This window comes from Globicephala melas, chromosome 14 (genome assembly GCF_963455315.2).
Source record: "Globicephala melas chromosome 14, mGloMel1.2, whole genome shotgun sequence".
Classification (NCBI taxonomy): Eukaryota; Metazoa; Chordata; class Mammalia; order Artiodactyla; family Delphinidae; genus Globicephala; species Globicephala melas.
Genome location: NC_083327.1, coordinates 76243539 through 76259298, shown reverse-complemented (window position 1 = coordinate 76259298; position 15760 = coordinate 76243539). Strand labels below are relative to the sequence as shown.

The window sequence follows — 15760 nt, the reverse complement described above, 5'->3', positions numbered from 1 at the left end:
GGGCGTGAGACCTGGAGCCAGCTTGCCCAGGTTTGAAACCGGGCTCTGCCATGGTACCTTGGGCAAGTTACTTGACCTCTCTGTGCCTTAGTTTCTCATCTCTGAGATGGGGGTAAGAATACCTGTCTCAAGGAGTTATTGTGAGGATAGAGAGGGTCGCCTGCACAGCTCATAGAATATGTCTGGCACACAATAAGCTCTCTATTAATTCTTCATGTCCTAAATGAGATATGAGGAAGAAATAAAAGTGGTTTACAATAAAATAATATGTATTTTAATCTATAAATGCTCAGACATGATCATACTAGGAAAACAAAAGAAATAGTCAGATCCTTGCTCCAATTTATAAGGGATCAGTTTTTTTTTTTTACATCTTTATTGGGGTATAATTGCTTTACAATGGTGTGTTAGTTTCTGCTTTATAACAAAGTGAATCAGTTATACATATACATATGTTCCCATATCTCTTCCCTCTTGCGTCTCCCAAGGAATAAGTTTTGATTTAGTTTAGTAAGATGGTACTCAACTAAATACTGTTGATACTTTAAAAGGATATTTAGCTTTTGAAGAATACCTAGCTAACCATATTCACATACATATGTCAAAACACTGTGAATGTCACAGCTACCAATACAGGTGGATATAAGACTGATTCCATAAGCAGGGCTTCCAGTGCTATTTTGGTTTTTTGAAATGGTGAATGGTTCTTCATAAAGTTCCAAACAAAACAAATTTACAAGATAAATTTGGAAGTAATGACATTTTAATGTTAAATATTAATATACAAATATTAATATTAAATATTAATATAATGTTAAATATTTAATATTTTAATATTAAAGCCATGCAAAAAATTCTTTGCTTCTAGACTCAGGAAGGTAAAACTTGTATACTACTCATATTTACGAATATCTGGCAGGACACGAAGTTGGGTGGGACATAGGATAATTCGTTGTTATGAGGCTTTGCTTTGGTTTTGAGCAGCATCAAACTCTTGCCATGAAACCCACCCCCAGCCCAACTCAATGCCAGAAACAACTCTCAATCCCTGTAACAAACAAAAGCCCTTATAAATCTCCAAAATGTCCCTTAGGCAGCTATACGAGCTCAGTGAGAACCACCAAGCTGGTCGTCAACGTGCCAACCTCCTGAACCTTCTCTCTAGGCATAGATGGTCATCCCCTGCCCCATCTCCCCTGTTGATACTTCATCTGTGCCTCAAGGAGCAGAGACTATGCTGTGTCCTGTGCGAATTTGGCTCAGGGAGATCCAACCAGATTGTTTTCCTCCGTCTCTGACCTTTCATAGTCCTTCTATTTGGCCCCAGTCCTATGCTGTCTCCTGTCCTCCTTTTCCTCCTAAGTCTCTGAGTTCTCCTCCTGACCAGGCTTCAGAACCCTCAGATTCTAGCACTCAAGAAACATATTCCAGGGCTTCCCTGGTGGCGCAGTGGTTGAGAGTCCGCCTGCTGATGCAGGGGACACGGGTTCGTGCCCCGGTCCGGGAAGATCCCACACGCCGCGGAGCGGCTGGGCCCGTGAGCCATGGCCGCTGAGCCTGCGCGTCCGGAGCCTGTGCTCCGCAGCGGGAGAGGCCACAACAGTGAGAGGCCCACGTACCGCAAAAAAAAAAAGAAACATATTCCATAAATACATTGAATAGTATTTAATATTAATAATAGTAATAAATAGTAAATAAGGTGAAGGTTATTATATTGATTAGTGGAAAATACTGAAAAGATGCTTCAGGTCAGGCAAAAGGGGATGTCGTATGTTTTGGACATATGTATATTCTTTTTTAAAAAAAATCTTGAGTATTGATGTACTTTCATGTATAACTAACGTTTTCACTTCACTGGTTTGCAATGGGTGAGGCTCAGGAAGCTGAGTTATTTGTATGTATGTTTTACCAATACCGTCCCAAATCAGGAACACAGCTGTGTGCTGTGTTCAAAGTGTGAGCTTGAAACGATTCACCCGCTTTTGGGATAGGGTTGATTCTGTCTGAACTGAAGGGATCTGACAAGCTCATATTGGTGATGGTTCACTAGTGAAACTTAAAGGCTGCCTCTCCCAGAGGGATTGACAGCACAAGAGAAGGAGACGGCTTAAAAAGAAAGGAATAAAACTGTAATTATGTCATTTCGAATCAGAGAAAGAGTCAGAGATGCTTTATGGATGGTGTTAGGGTGACTCCTGGCATAGCACAAATCGTAGTTTTCCTGAAAGATGGATTATGTGTTTGGATCTTAGAGTGTAAAATTATAGCCCTCACAAGTAAAATATATGTAAGTATCAGTTAGGCAAATGGTAATTTACTGAGGGGCCTATGGGGATACAAATTTAAAAAACAATCTGTCCCTGCTTTCAAAGAGCTGACCGTCCAGTTAGCAGCGAAACTTCCAAGCAGGACAGCTGCATAATTTGCAGGTCCCAGTTAAAAATGAAAATAGGGGAACCCTTGTCCATGGATTATTAGGAATTTTGAAAGGGTGATATTAGAGCATTAAACAAAGTTCAGGGCCTTTTTTTTTTTTTTTTTTTTTGCGGTATGCGGGCCTCTTACTGTTGTGGCCTCTCCTGTTGCGGAGCACAGGCTCCTGACGCGCAGGCTCAGCGGCCACGGCTCACGGACCCAGCCGCTCCGCGGCGTGTGGGATCTTCCCGGACCGGGGCACGAACCCGTGTCCCCTGCATCGGCAGGCGGACTCTCAACCACTGTGCCACCAGGGAAGCCCAGTTCAGGGCCTTTCTAAGGACAGGGACTTGAGAAGACACATGTCAGATAACATAATCATAATAAAACAGAATTTGAGATTTTGTAGATAATACTTTGAGAGCAAAGAGGAGGAAATAGCATAGTCTGAAGGATGGGGAATGCTTTCCCGAGGAAGTGACTCATGGGCTGCACCTTGAAGGACAGACAGCTGGGGTAGCTGGGGTGATCCCGGCAAGGGGAGCTAAGGGAAAAGCATCTTCCCGCTGCTGCAACCTTCTTCCCTCCAACCTGCTCACAGGCTTTCCACTTAGCTCTTCTGTTTTGAATCCTTCTTGTGATTTCTTTACACTGTATTCATGGTCTTCTTGTTTTGTCAATTTCAGACATTATCTACTGACCTCAGAGAACAAGCAATGAGAGTTTGGCTCACTTGAGAACAAACACCCTCATCATCTCTTTCCTCCTCCCATTATAATTAAATTTCTCTTTTTAGTGCTTCTGTTAGTTACTTGGGTGACTTTCTGAACAATATGCTTACACTTTGTTTCTTGCCTATACAGCATCTCCTGACTTTTCACATTGTCAGTTAGCACCTCAAACTGTGTCCCCCCACAGCACCATCCACTTCCCCACTTCTCCAGTGCTCTCCAATGGAAATTTCTGCATTAGTAGAGATGTTCCATGTCCAGTATGGTAGCCACTGGACACAAGTGGTCTTGAGCACTTGAAATGCAGCTAGTGTGACCTAGGAACTGGAGTTTTAAATTTCATTTCACCTTAATTAACTAACATTTAAATTTCAATGGTTAGTGGCTATCGTGTTTTACAGCCCAGCATATATAGTTTTTAAATTAATTAATTAATTATACAGCAGGTTCTTATTAGTTGTCTATTTTACACATATTAGTGTATATATGTCAATCCCAATCTCCCAATTCATCACACCACCACCACCCCACCCCTGCTTTCCTCCCTTGGTGTCCATACATTTGTTCTCTACACCTGTGTCTCTATTACTGCCTTGCAAACCGGTTCATCTGTACCATTTTTCTAGATTCCACATATATGCGTTAATATAGGATATTTGTTTTTCTCTTTCTGACTTACTTCACTCTGTATGACAGTCTCTAGGTCCATCCACGTCTCAATTTCATTCCTTTTTATGGCTGAGTAATATTCCATTGTATATATGTACCACATCTTCTTCATCCATTCATCTGTCAATGGATAGCGCAGCACATTTTAACTTTTATATTGTCAAGGCTTATTTACAGTCTTTTCTAATTTTATATTTTCTTTATACCTTGATTCTTAAAGTTGGAAATCAGTTGTGAGTATTGCATTGTCGTGCCTATATAAGTATTACTTACTTTACCACCAAGTAATATAGAATAATTGAGTTTTAGTTCTTTTACTGTTTTTATTTTTATTTTGGGGTATTCTAACTACTTTTTCAATTTGTTTTTTTTTTTAAGATTTTTTTTTTTGATGTGGACCATTTTCAAAGTCTTTATTGAATTTGTTACAATATTGCTTCTGTTTTATGTTTCGGTTTTTTTGGCCACAAGGCATGTGGGGTCTTAGCTCCTTCACCAGGGATTGAACCCACACCCCCTGTAGTGGAAGGCGAAGTCTTAACCACTGGACTGCCAGGAAGTCCCTCAATTTACTTTTTTAATTCTCTACCGACCCTTAGCTTACTCCATGTTTTCAAGGATAATACCACACTCTGTGATCCCATGTTTCTCCCCCAAACTTTGCTTTTGGAGCCATTTCCCCTCATGCTTCAGTCTGCTGCATTGCTGTCTATGCCAGCAGCTTTATTGCACCTTTTCACTCCATCCCTAAGCTGGGTCTTCTATTTCCTGGATTCTACCTCCTCCGTTATCTGGTTTACTCCCTTTTTTGCAAGTAAATTTCTAAGACAGGGTGTGTGGGAGGTCATCTTTCTGCATCAGCTCTTTTGTGTCTGAAAATAGGCATGTTCTGCCTTCATACTTCATTGATAGCTTAGTTCAGGATCAACGAGCTACTGCCCATGGGCCAAATCTAGCTGCTGACTGTTTTCTGTACAGTTCATAAGTTAAGATAGTTTTGACATTTTTAAATGGATGAAAAAAAGTCAGAAGAAGAAGAATATTTTGTGACGCACAAAAATCATACACAATTCAAATTCTGGTGACCATCAATAAAGTTTTAATGGAACACAGTCTTGTTCATTCACTGACATATTGTCTATGGCTGTTTTCAGATTGCAACAGCAGAGGTGAATAGCTGATCTGTGACTACTTATTATTTAAATATTTACTATCTAACCCTTTACAGAAAAAGCTTGGCAACTCCTGGTTTAGGTGATCAGAGCCAAAAGCCAGGTTTCATGACCCCATGTAACCCAACCGTAACTCTGTATGGCTTCCCTTTACCTTCCTGAATACTTCTCTCCTCTGGCCAGACCGGCCTCCTTGCTGTTCTTCTACCCTACCAGTCAGGCTCTGGAGCCTCCGGGCTTTTGCATTTGCTCATCCCTCTTCTGATCACGCTCTTTCCTCTGATGTCCGCTGGCTCACTCCACTTCTTTCAGATATTTTCTCTGGGATCACCTTCTTTATGAGTCCTTCCCTGGATACCCCATCTAATTTTTAGCCTAATTTTCTCCCTATACTCTGTGCATTTCTTACACTGCTTTATTTTTTTCCACCTTAGCACTTATTACTACCTAACACATTAGCTGTGGCTTATTTTGTGTAGAGAGCACACCATCCTGATTGGGGCAAGAACAGAAGGCTCCTGAGGGCAGGGCTTGCCTTATTGTTCATCCTCTGCTGTATCCCCAGGGACTGAAATGGTGCTCCAAGATGTTTGCTGAATGAATGAATGTTGTACTCTAGTGTGAAATCAAGGTCCTGCAGAACTTGGGAGGTTTTGCTCACTTGCCTTCTAACCCTCAATTCTACTTCCAGAGAAATCTGGAAACTTTCAGTTTCTTGTTTCTGTGGAAGTGACTTGTTTTCTCTATTTGGGAGATTTTAGGATTTTCTCTTTGTCTTTGGTGTTTGGGAATTTGACCATAACTTGAAATTCTTTTTCCTGGGTACTCAGTGAGACTTTTTTTTTTTTTGCAGTACCTGGGCCTCTCACTGTTGCGGCCCCTCCTGTTGCGGAGCACAGGCTCCGGACGCGCAGGCTCACCAGCCATGGCTCATGGGCCCAGCCGCTCCGCGGCATGTGGGATCTTCCCGGACCGGGGCACGAACCCGTGTCCCCTGCATCGGCAGGTGGACTCTCAACCACTGCGCCACCAGGGAAGCCCCACAGTGAGACTTTTTAATCCAAATACTCTTGAACCTCGCTTAACGGAAACCTGTCATGTTATTTCTTTGATGAGATCATTGAGTAACATTTCCTGAAAGATTTACTTGAATTTATCATCCAAGCTTCCATTAGAATCTTTAATTGGCAATCATATTTATAATATCCAAGGGTTCTTTCTTGTTCTCAGATTATTTATCTTTCTTAGCACCCTGTTCTTTTTTTATGGATACAATATCTTCATAAATATCTGTAAGGACACTGATTAGAAGGTTGTTTTCCCGCTTTTCTACAATTCGTGGTTACCCAAAAAGGAGATGATGTCATGCCCCAGCATGTGCTGAGTGACACTCTCATACCAGAATTCGGAGTTCTTACTCTGAAGTACCCATATGCACATACATTGCCTGTATTCTCTGTATAATTTCAAACTTTTTAGAGGAGAATCCCCCGTAATATTGCCCAGGGTGGGGTGAAATGGCTGCCTGCAGGATTGTGGGTGTTTGCTGTGTAAAGGCTGGGCTGATAGAGATGTTTGACAGAGGGGTATGGGAGGAGGGCTGGGTTCTTACAGACTTTCAGTGAATCTTCCAATTTTCACTTCACTTTTCACTTATTTAGATTTTCAAGCTTCTCTTGGCTTTCTGAGTCCTGATTTGCTCAGGGATTCCTCATCACAGGCAGTCCATTTCTCCCATAGTGTCCTTCTTATGGGTGGGATGCTGTGATTCCCCTGCCCTCCTTCATCTCTTACCCCTCCTCTGTCATCCCATCTGCCAGAAATCTGTTGAGATCTCTCAAGCTCTAATGCGCTTCCTCCATTTTTACTTTTGCTATTGTCGGTTTATATATTTTTTATACTTTTCCTATCATTTTAATGAAGTCTTGGGAGGGAGGGAAAGGGGAAAAAAAAATCTGTGATCAGCCCATCTTGAACTGGAGGGACTTGAAGAGGATTCCACTTCTATAAATCAGGTGATTATGCTCAGAGAATTTAAGTGGCTCCAATTCTAGCCCTACAATTGTAAATTATGTGCCCTTTGAGGATGTCTTTGAAGATGACATCTAAAAGCCTGATGAGAAACGAGGCCTTGCTACTGATGTCACTAAATACTTTTCATATCATCTATTACTTTTGGGGGCTACCTAACGCAAACCACTAGAGGACAGCTCAACACAGGGATAAGAGGAGGCAGAACTGCCCAGAAAGAGAAGTTTCTACAAACAAGAAGCCACTGGGAGAATTTCATTTTATCCCTGGTCAAAATGTATAGCATTTTGGGCTTCCCTGGTGGCGCAGTGGTTGAGAGTCCGCCTGCCGATGCAGGGGACGCAGGTTCGTGCCCCGGTCCAGGAGGATCCCACACGCCGCGGAGCGCGCTGAGCCTGCGCGTCTGGAGCCTGTGCTCCGCAACAGGAAAGGCCACAACAACAGTGAGAGGCCCGCGTACCGGAAAAAAAAAAGTATAGTATTTTATAATCCTGTCACTCCTCCACAGATTTGATTTAATTTTTATCTTCTCATGAAACTAACATAAAGAAATCAAAGATGTCTGAGACCAGAGACTGAACTAGTTTTCAAACTATTATTTAATCCCCAAAGGCAAAGCTTTGACAAGATAGCAACTTTGTTATATAACAAAGTTATATAGCAACTTATATATATAGCAACTTAGTTATATAGCAACTTTGTTATATAACTCTTTCTTTGCTCCCTCAACAGTTGTTTATTTTTAACACAGTTTTTATTGACATTTGGATTGTGAGGTATGGGGGATGTCGTGTTTAATCTATAAATTCAAAAACTTCTGAAAAAGCAGAAACGTAAACCATGCCTTACAGAGGGTTTCCACTTTGCTTTTGAAAATGTTGCCCTTAATCTATTGCCAGTTAAACTGCAAGTCAAGTGACACTGGTTTCTGTCACCTGTTATCAGTACCTCTTCAAATTAGGAAGATCTAAAGTCAATTTAGATCTTAGAATTATTTACTCCTCCACCCAGAATGACCCTTTTCTCCTTATCTCCAGTGGTTGTGGGCCAGGAAACAGACCCTCTATTTGCCCTGATCTAAGCAGCTCCTGCTTAGAAAGGAAGACGGAAGGAGTGATCTGCTTTTGTACTTGGTAGGGTTGGGGGAGCCCCATGCAGTGAAGCTCTGCCTTGTCATCCTTAGGAAGGAGCAGATTCATTGACCATTAAGAGGAGAACGGCCAGGTCTCAGGGATTTCTGATCCTCATGGGGTAAGTGATTAAGGTGACTGTATAAACCTATATAAGCTTATAGAAGAGTCCAACTCTGGGCTTGTTTTGAGGTTTTTCTCATTCCTGTGGTTAGGTGAAAAGGTATTCTTTTTACTGAAATTGCTTCAGCCACCTTCCAGATACTAGGCTAGTTTTATAGTGTCATTTAGGTTTTTGCTTGTGTGTCACTTTGTTTCTTAGAGATAGAATGGTGAGGGTCGTTAGGTTTTCAGGTCTGAGCGGTGTGATCTTGGTAATGACTAGAGTGGGCTGCAGGCTAATTTACCGCTTGGATGAAAGGCTCAGATTTCCCCTTAGTGCTATGACTATATTGATGATTTTATCCTTAGATGAGTCTTCCCTCTTGTTAATATTTGAACGGACAGGGACAACTTCCGTTTGGATAAAATTTTATAGACTTTATTTAAATAAACCTGTAGGGTAACCCCCTGTGATCCCCACCTCCTAGAATGCACACTTTCTAGAGTCCTCTCCTCCGGAGTGTAGACTGGACCAAGGAACTCGCTTCTAACAAACAGAATGACGCAAAAGTGTTAGGATATCACTTCTGAGAGTAGGTTACAGAAGACTGTGACTTCTCTCTTTTTTTTACGCAGGCCCCTCGCTGCTGTGGCCCCTCCCGTCGCGGAGCACAGGCTCCGGACGCGCAGGCTCAGCCGCTGTGGCCCCTCCCCTCGCGGAGCACAGGCTCCGGACGCGCAGGCTCAGCCGCTGTGGCCCCTCCCCTTGCGGAGCACAGGCTCCGGATGCGCAGGCTCAGCGGCCATGGCTCATGGCCCCAGCCGCTCCGCGGCATGTGGGATCTTCCCGGATCGGGGCACGAACCCGTGTCCCCTGTATCGGCAGGCGGACTCTCAACCACTGCGCCACCAGGGAAGCCCTGTGAGTTCTCTCTTGCTCACACTCGCTTTCTGTCAGGAGGTCAGCTGAGCTGGGCAGGAGAGCTGAGCTGTCGGTGGCGGAGCAGCCGATTAAAGCCATAAGGCGACAGTGAGAGATCACTGCCCGTGAGCGCACAGGCAAGTCTATAGCTGGAGGAAGGGCCCGCTCCCCCTGTCCCATTTTCCCCAGGGCAAGGTGCATTGTCGGGGGTCAGGACCAAGGTGGGGATCTTCTCACTGGGGAGGGAACCCCAAATAAAAGGCTCCAGCGGTGTGATGGCCCCCGAGGTGTGTGTACGTGTGTGAGAGGGGGCCGGGAATGGACTAGTCCTGGCTGAGTAACGGGGGTTCTCACACCTCCCTTTATAAGGGGGTCTCAGCAGAGACACCAGAAGAGGACCTTGGTCCAAGGTCTCAGATAAAACGACTCTGGGATATAAATATGCAAAAGAGCAAGAGTGACCCGGGAGGGCCAAGAGCTTGACCACAGCTCCGCTCAGACGCTGCCGTGCCCTGCTGTCACCAAGTCTGCTGCGGGGAGGGCAGTGTCCCTGTGCGACCTGCCAGGGAAAGCCGTCGCAGTTACCTATGGTCAGGCCTGAAAGATGACACGTGGGAGTGTAACCAGGAGCTGGACTCCTTGCTCCCATTCTCTTTCACTCTCGCTTATTTGCTCTGATGAGGCCAGACGCCATGTTGTGAGCTGCCCGAGGGGAGACCCATGGGTGAGGAACAGAGAGTGGCTTCCAGGCAACAGCCAGCATTGAACTGAGGCCCTCGGTCCCGTAGCCCTTGAGAAACTGAATCCTGCCAAGGACTACGTGGGTGAGCTTGGAGGAATTTCCTTTCCCAGCCGAGCCTTGAGATGATTAAAGTCTCCGCTGGCACCTTGGCAGTAACCTTGGGGGAGGCCTTAGCTGGAGAACCCAGCTAAGCTGGGCCCGGATTCCTGACACTCAGAGACTAAGAGGTAATAGGTGTTTGTTGTTTTCAGCCTCTAAGTCCTGGGGTCTTCTGTTACGTAGTGATAGATAACTAAATACACGTGCTAGCGATCTAGTGACCACATCTTGGGAAACTGCATGGTCATGAGCCTGTTTCTAATGATTTGATTCCTTTTCTTTGAAAGTGGAGTATAAATATAATGAGATTGTGTTCTTTCCCCAGCAAGGTATAAAGGAAACTGGTATTGAAAAGGAGAAGTGGGAGGACTGGAATTTTATATACTTTATTTAAATAAACCTGTAGGGTAACCCCCTGTGAACCCCCTGGGTGATGCATTCAAATCTGACTTTTCCCTGTCATTTTCCTTTTCTAGTGTGTGAAGGAAAAGTTTTGAAGTTAGTCCGTTCAGTATGCTACAAAAGAATGGCAGGCTAAGCCTTGTTCTTATCCTAAGATACTTTTTTATGAATTTATCTGTGCCCTCTATTTATAAGTAATATGAACCGTTAAGAGAGGAGAAAGAAGGGAAATGTGAAAGAACATTCAGCCAAAAAAGACTGATGATAAAAAAGCGGCATTTCAACTCAACACACCCGGAACAGTTCTGCGGGTGACCTTGCACTCCGTGCCTGCAGATGACCTCGCCCTCCATGCCTGCAGATAAACATCTTTGCCTCCAAATCAGCACAGCCAAACCACGCAATGTTTCACACACGTGTCCTGGAAATGAACACACCGAGTAGTGTTTAATGATCAGTGGAGCCAGACAGATGAGACACGACTGATTTGCATGAACCGTGTCCTGGGTTTCAGAATTGAGGAAGGGTTCATTAAATGACAAGAAGGAAGAACAATGACATTGGGGAAGTAGAGATGACACTTCCTCTTCTTTCGAAAGAGCCTTACCCTCTGGTCAGCCTCTAATGGTCATCCTGTGTAGCCAGAGCCGCCTGAGCTGTGGCCGCTTACAGTGGAATCCTCAACCTTGGCCTCAGAGTATTATGAATTTTCTGAATTCAGGGATAAAGAGCCAGTGCTTGGATTTACTCTCTTTTTATTGCATGTAAGTAAAACCACTCCTTGGCTGATATATGAAGTCGTTACTTGGCATCGCAAGATGGTAAAGCAGTGGATACCCTAGTACTCTCTTTAACATAGTGAGTTGTAACTAAGATGTGACTCTTGGGATGTACCGTTTGCTCAGCTCTTCATAAACTTGCTGCTGTCAAGTCCAGTGCTAAAGACACTCTTTAGCTTTGAAGGAGAGAGCTGTGTACTCACTCTGCTTTCCTCTGTTTCTTAAATGGATGTTGTATTGATAGCTGCTGGGACCTCAGACCGTGGCTTTGATTTAGAAAAGCACAATTCAGCATGTGTGTGGGTCCTGAGGAGTTCATTTGGGGAGACACTCTGTGGCCACCCTCTTTTGAGAAGGTGTGTTCTTTGTGGAGAATCCCCCTTTGTATGCAGGCAGCTTACTTTTAGATAAAATCACAGGCTTGACAAGATATCGCTGTGTGAAAACGAGAACTTAGGTGATGTTGGTTCAGAGGTTTTTACCCAGGGCATCTGAAGCATTTGGTTTTCTTTGCTTGTGTATGTGTGAAGGAAATTTAACTGTAAGAGACAGGGTTATAACCCACCAAGGCATCTTTGACTATGGTAGTGGAATTTATTAGTCTGTAGGGGCCTGTGTGTTCTTAGTACTGTCCTAGGCATTGTATAGTCATACACAGAGTCTGATTCCTCTCCAGCTAATTAAAATTTTATGTGGAAATGGAAACAGAAAGAACACAGGTTTCTTTCTGATCACATCATGCAAGTGAGAAGAAAAAGGACTTCAGTTTGTGTATTTCATGGTGTTCTCATTCTTTATTTTTTAAACGTCCCTTTCCTCTCTTTATATATCAAGTGTCTTTTCTGGAGAGGGTCCATGTGTGAACTCTTGCAGGTAAGCTGCATTAAGCAAATACACATCATCTGAGTACGGAAATAGGAAGTTCTTTCCCGCGGTAGCTTGCTGTGGCAATAAGAGATAAGAAATTACTTCATGACTGTTGCCTGAGACTTTCCTTTTTACTCTCATATCCTTCTTAAGCAGCTCACTTCTGCTTTCCATCCGGCATGGAGGCCAGGCGATGTGAGCTGGGAACCCAAGCACAGGCTGATAACTTTGCAAGCAGGTTTAATAGGGTAAATGGTGTGTGAGAGTGCAGAAAAATCCTTAAAAATAAGCTCTTTGGTATTGAAGAAAATCCTACAAATGGGACAATTACTGGACTCTTCAGTGCTCCGGACAGTGCCTGACCCATAAAATTCTCTCAGTCAATGTTTGTTGAATGACTGAATGACTGATTTGGATTGTTCATAAAATGAGTGTGGTAGGGTAGCCTTTGCCCTGTTTCCATTACCCAGGCACATAAGGAACTGCAGGTTGGAAAAGGTCAGAGTGAAGCAGGAGAGGAGGAGAATATGAAGGTGGGAAGAGAAGAAAGCGTATGTAGAAAGGAGATGATAAGAAGCCTTAAAGGTGGCAATATGGTGGTGAAGGTGGAGGTGGAGGAGCGGTAGAGTGGTGGTGATGGAGGTGGTGGTGGAGATACTGGGGGCGGGGGTGGAGGTGATGATGGAGATACTGGAGGTGGTGATAGAGGTGATGGCGGAGGTGGAGGTGGAGTTGGTGGTGGAGGGGACTGTGGAGGTGATAGTGGTAATGATGGAGGTGATGGAGATAGTAGTGATGGAGGTGATGGAGATACTGCAGGTGGTGATAGAGGTGGTGGCGGAGGTGGAGGTGGAGTTGGTGGACGGGGGGACTGTGGAGGTGATGGTGGTGATGGAGGTGATGATGGAGATACTGGAGGTGGTGATAGAGGTGATGGTGGAGGTGGAGGTGGAGTTGGTGGTGGAGGGGACTGTGGAGGTGATAGTGGTAGTGATGGAGGTGATGGAGATAGTAGTGATGGAGGTGATGGAGATACTGCAGGTGGTGATAGAGGTGGTGGCGGAGGTGGAGGTGGAGTTGGTGGACGGGGGGACTGTGGAGGTGATGGTGGTGATGGAGGTGATGATGGAGATACTGGAGGTGGTGATTGAGGTGATGGTGGAGGTGGAGGTGGAGTTGGTGGTGGAGGGGACTATGGAGGTGATAGTGGTGGTGATGGAGATGGTGGTGGAGATACTGGGGGTGGGGGTGGAGGTGATGGCAGAGGAGGTGGGAGAGGTAGTGATAGAATGGGATTGGAAGTGGTGGTGATACAAGTGGTGGTGGAGGTGGCGGTAGTGGTGGAAGAAGTGGTGAAGTGGAGGTGATGATGGGCGGGCAGTGTGACATAGTCGGGAAAAATAGTTTTGGGATTAGACACAGCTGTTCAAAATCCGTATGCACCACTTACTAGCTCTATGACCTCTGAACCTGCAAAATGGTGACTATAATAAACTGACCTTTTTGTGTTTTTCGATAAGGATTAGAAATACGGTTGCACGGTGCCTGCCACCTCGTGGATCTTCACCAAATGGCAGTTACCAATATATTTTCTTCAGTTTTTAAATCGCTATAGCCACACTTACAGATTTAACCACCAATTTATCTTTTCTTCATGTTTTTTGCTGTTTTCTAAATTTCATAAATTGATCATGATTCTTTTAAAGAATTATTTATTAAAAATAAATGTTATATACCTAGTTATCAAGATGGTTAAGCACATGGTGGTATATCTATATAAAAATACTATCAATAAAATGATGTTTATGTCATATATTAAGGCTAAGTTAAAAAAAAGGAGAAACATAACTCAGCTATGTAAAAACACTGCAGAGAAGCAAGATTGAGGTAAATATGTTAAAACGTGAACATACAATTAAGTTGGTTTATAGCTGATAGTTATATTTGTCTTTGTGCTTTTCTATTTTTTTTCAAAAGTTTCGTTAGTGGAGCATATCGAGACTACCTTAAAAATCTGAAAACAAAATAAATGTTGAATTAAAATAAATCAGCAAAATTTTAACTCTTAACCTTCCACCAAAAGTGAAACAAAAGTAGTTTTTTAGTTACAGTGTGCTGAAGTTTGTGGTTCATTGCAATGGATGAAATAACACAATGTATGTTATTTAATTTTCATAGGGGGGTCTCCTTTGAGATTAAGACTGGTGCAGAATCGTGTGACAGTTCTAAAGTGAGAACAGTGAAAAAGGTCCTCTCTGGGACTGACTGGTCTACTTAGTTCCTAGAATGGCATGAAAAAGGGCAATTTTGTCTATATGATTTACAACTGCCTCTAAACCTGTATTGGGTGCTTTTCTAGCAAGTTCAACGTCAATTTGATAGTTCTAAATTAAGTTTAGATTTGCCACCATAAGAGTAATTAGTTTTTAAGGGAATGTTGACTTGTGTTTTTCATCTTGGTGTACCTGGGGAGAGATCAGAAAAATGTTTTTGTGCAGTAAGAAATATTTCTTGTTAGGATCTCGGCCATCCCACCTCCCAGTGCTGGCCTGTCACTGTGGAGGAGGCCCTTATCAGAGACTTAACCGAAATCCAGTATTTTGGCTTATAGGTATTGGAATAAATCTCCTGTCCTTGACTTAGAAATGATCGAGTGAGAGATAATCGGCAGACAGAGAGGCAAAAAAGTGAACAAAGGTGAGCAAAAGACAGATTTCCTAAACTGACACGGGTGTTGAAATAGAAGGACTTGAAAGGTGAACAGTTAGCCAGTTTAAACTCACCCCAAAATGACTAGAGTGTGGATGAACTCTTAAAAAAATTCTGACTAAAAAATGACCAGATCTTCAGTGAGAACTGAAATTTAGATTAGAGATGAAAGAATTAATCAAACAGACAATGGACCTTATGACCAGCTGTAAAAGCCAGAAAGCCCAGTATGGAATATGAATTGAACTAGAGGCAGCAGCATGGTAGACTTTGGAACAGTTGGTCCATAGCATTTGCTCATGTGTGGAGCATTGAATACAAACCAATGATATTATTGACCACTTGCCATATTCAGGGCACTGTAATCAACACTTTCATTTTTATACGAACACTTGTCAAAGCAATCACTTTTCAAAACAATCCTGGGAAATAGCACTACTGTTATCTCCACAAAGCTGAAGTTTCGAGAGGTAAAGTACCCTAACACCACTCTGCTAGGCAGGGGCAGAGATAGGATCCAAACCCAGATCTTTGTGTGTCTCTGAGCCTGTGGCCTAACTACCATTGTACGTGACACTACATTGATTTCATTTGCATTAAAGATTTTCTTATACAGGATAGTTATCTGAGGCCAAGAATTGGGAGACCAAGGGGGAGTATGAACAGATTCATGCTCTACTTTGAAATCTCCTTAAGGGACATTCCTTTCCATTTCTTGGTTGAAGAGTTTGGAAAGGAATTTTTCTTTTCTTTTCAGGGAGCTACCTGTGCCCTGACATGACTGCACATATGTGGTTGTCAATGTAGCTGCTTCTTAGGCAGCCCTAAAGTATTATGTAAGGAACCAGCAGGAACCAAAGGGGTCTGGAGAGCCAGGGGGGTTCCATGACTTTCAGAGCCATCCCTGGTTAGTCCACAACCTTAGTCAAGATATATAACATTCTCCCTTCACAAGGGTCCCTCCTGTTGCCCTTTTATAACAACATCCTG

The 15760-nt window shown here is 43.4% G+C and overlaps 1 protein-coding gene across 5 annotated transcripts in view; it reads left to right on the top strand.

Moving 5' to 3' along the window:
• Nucleotides 1-11040: 11040 nt before the first annotated feature.
• Nucleotides 11041-15760, top strand: part of IPCEF1 (interaction protein for cytohesin exchange factors 1) — a 182521-nt gene continuing 177801 nt past the window's right edge. For all 5 annotated transcript variants that reach the window (XM_060283841.1, XM_060283840.1, XM_060283839.1 and 2 more), the window contains exon 1: nucleotides 11041-11179. The gene's annotated coding sequence lies outside the window, so the exon portion shown is untranslated. The remainder of the gene's footprint in view (nucleotides 11180-15760) is intronic.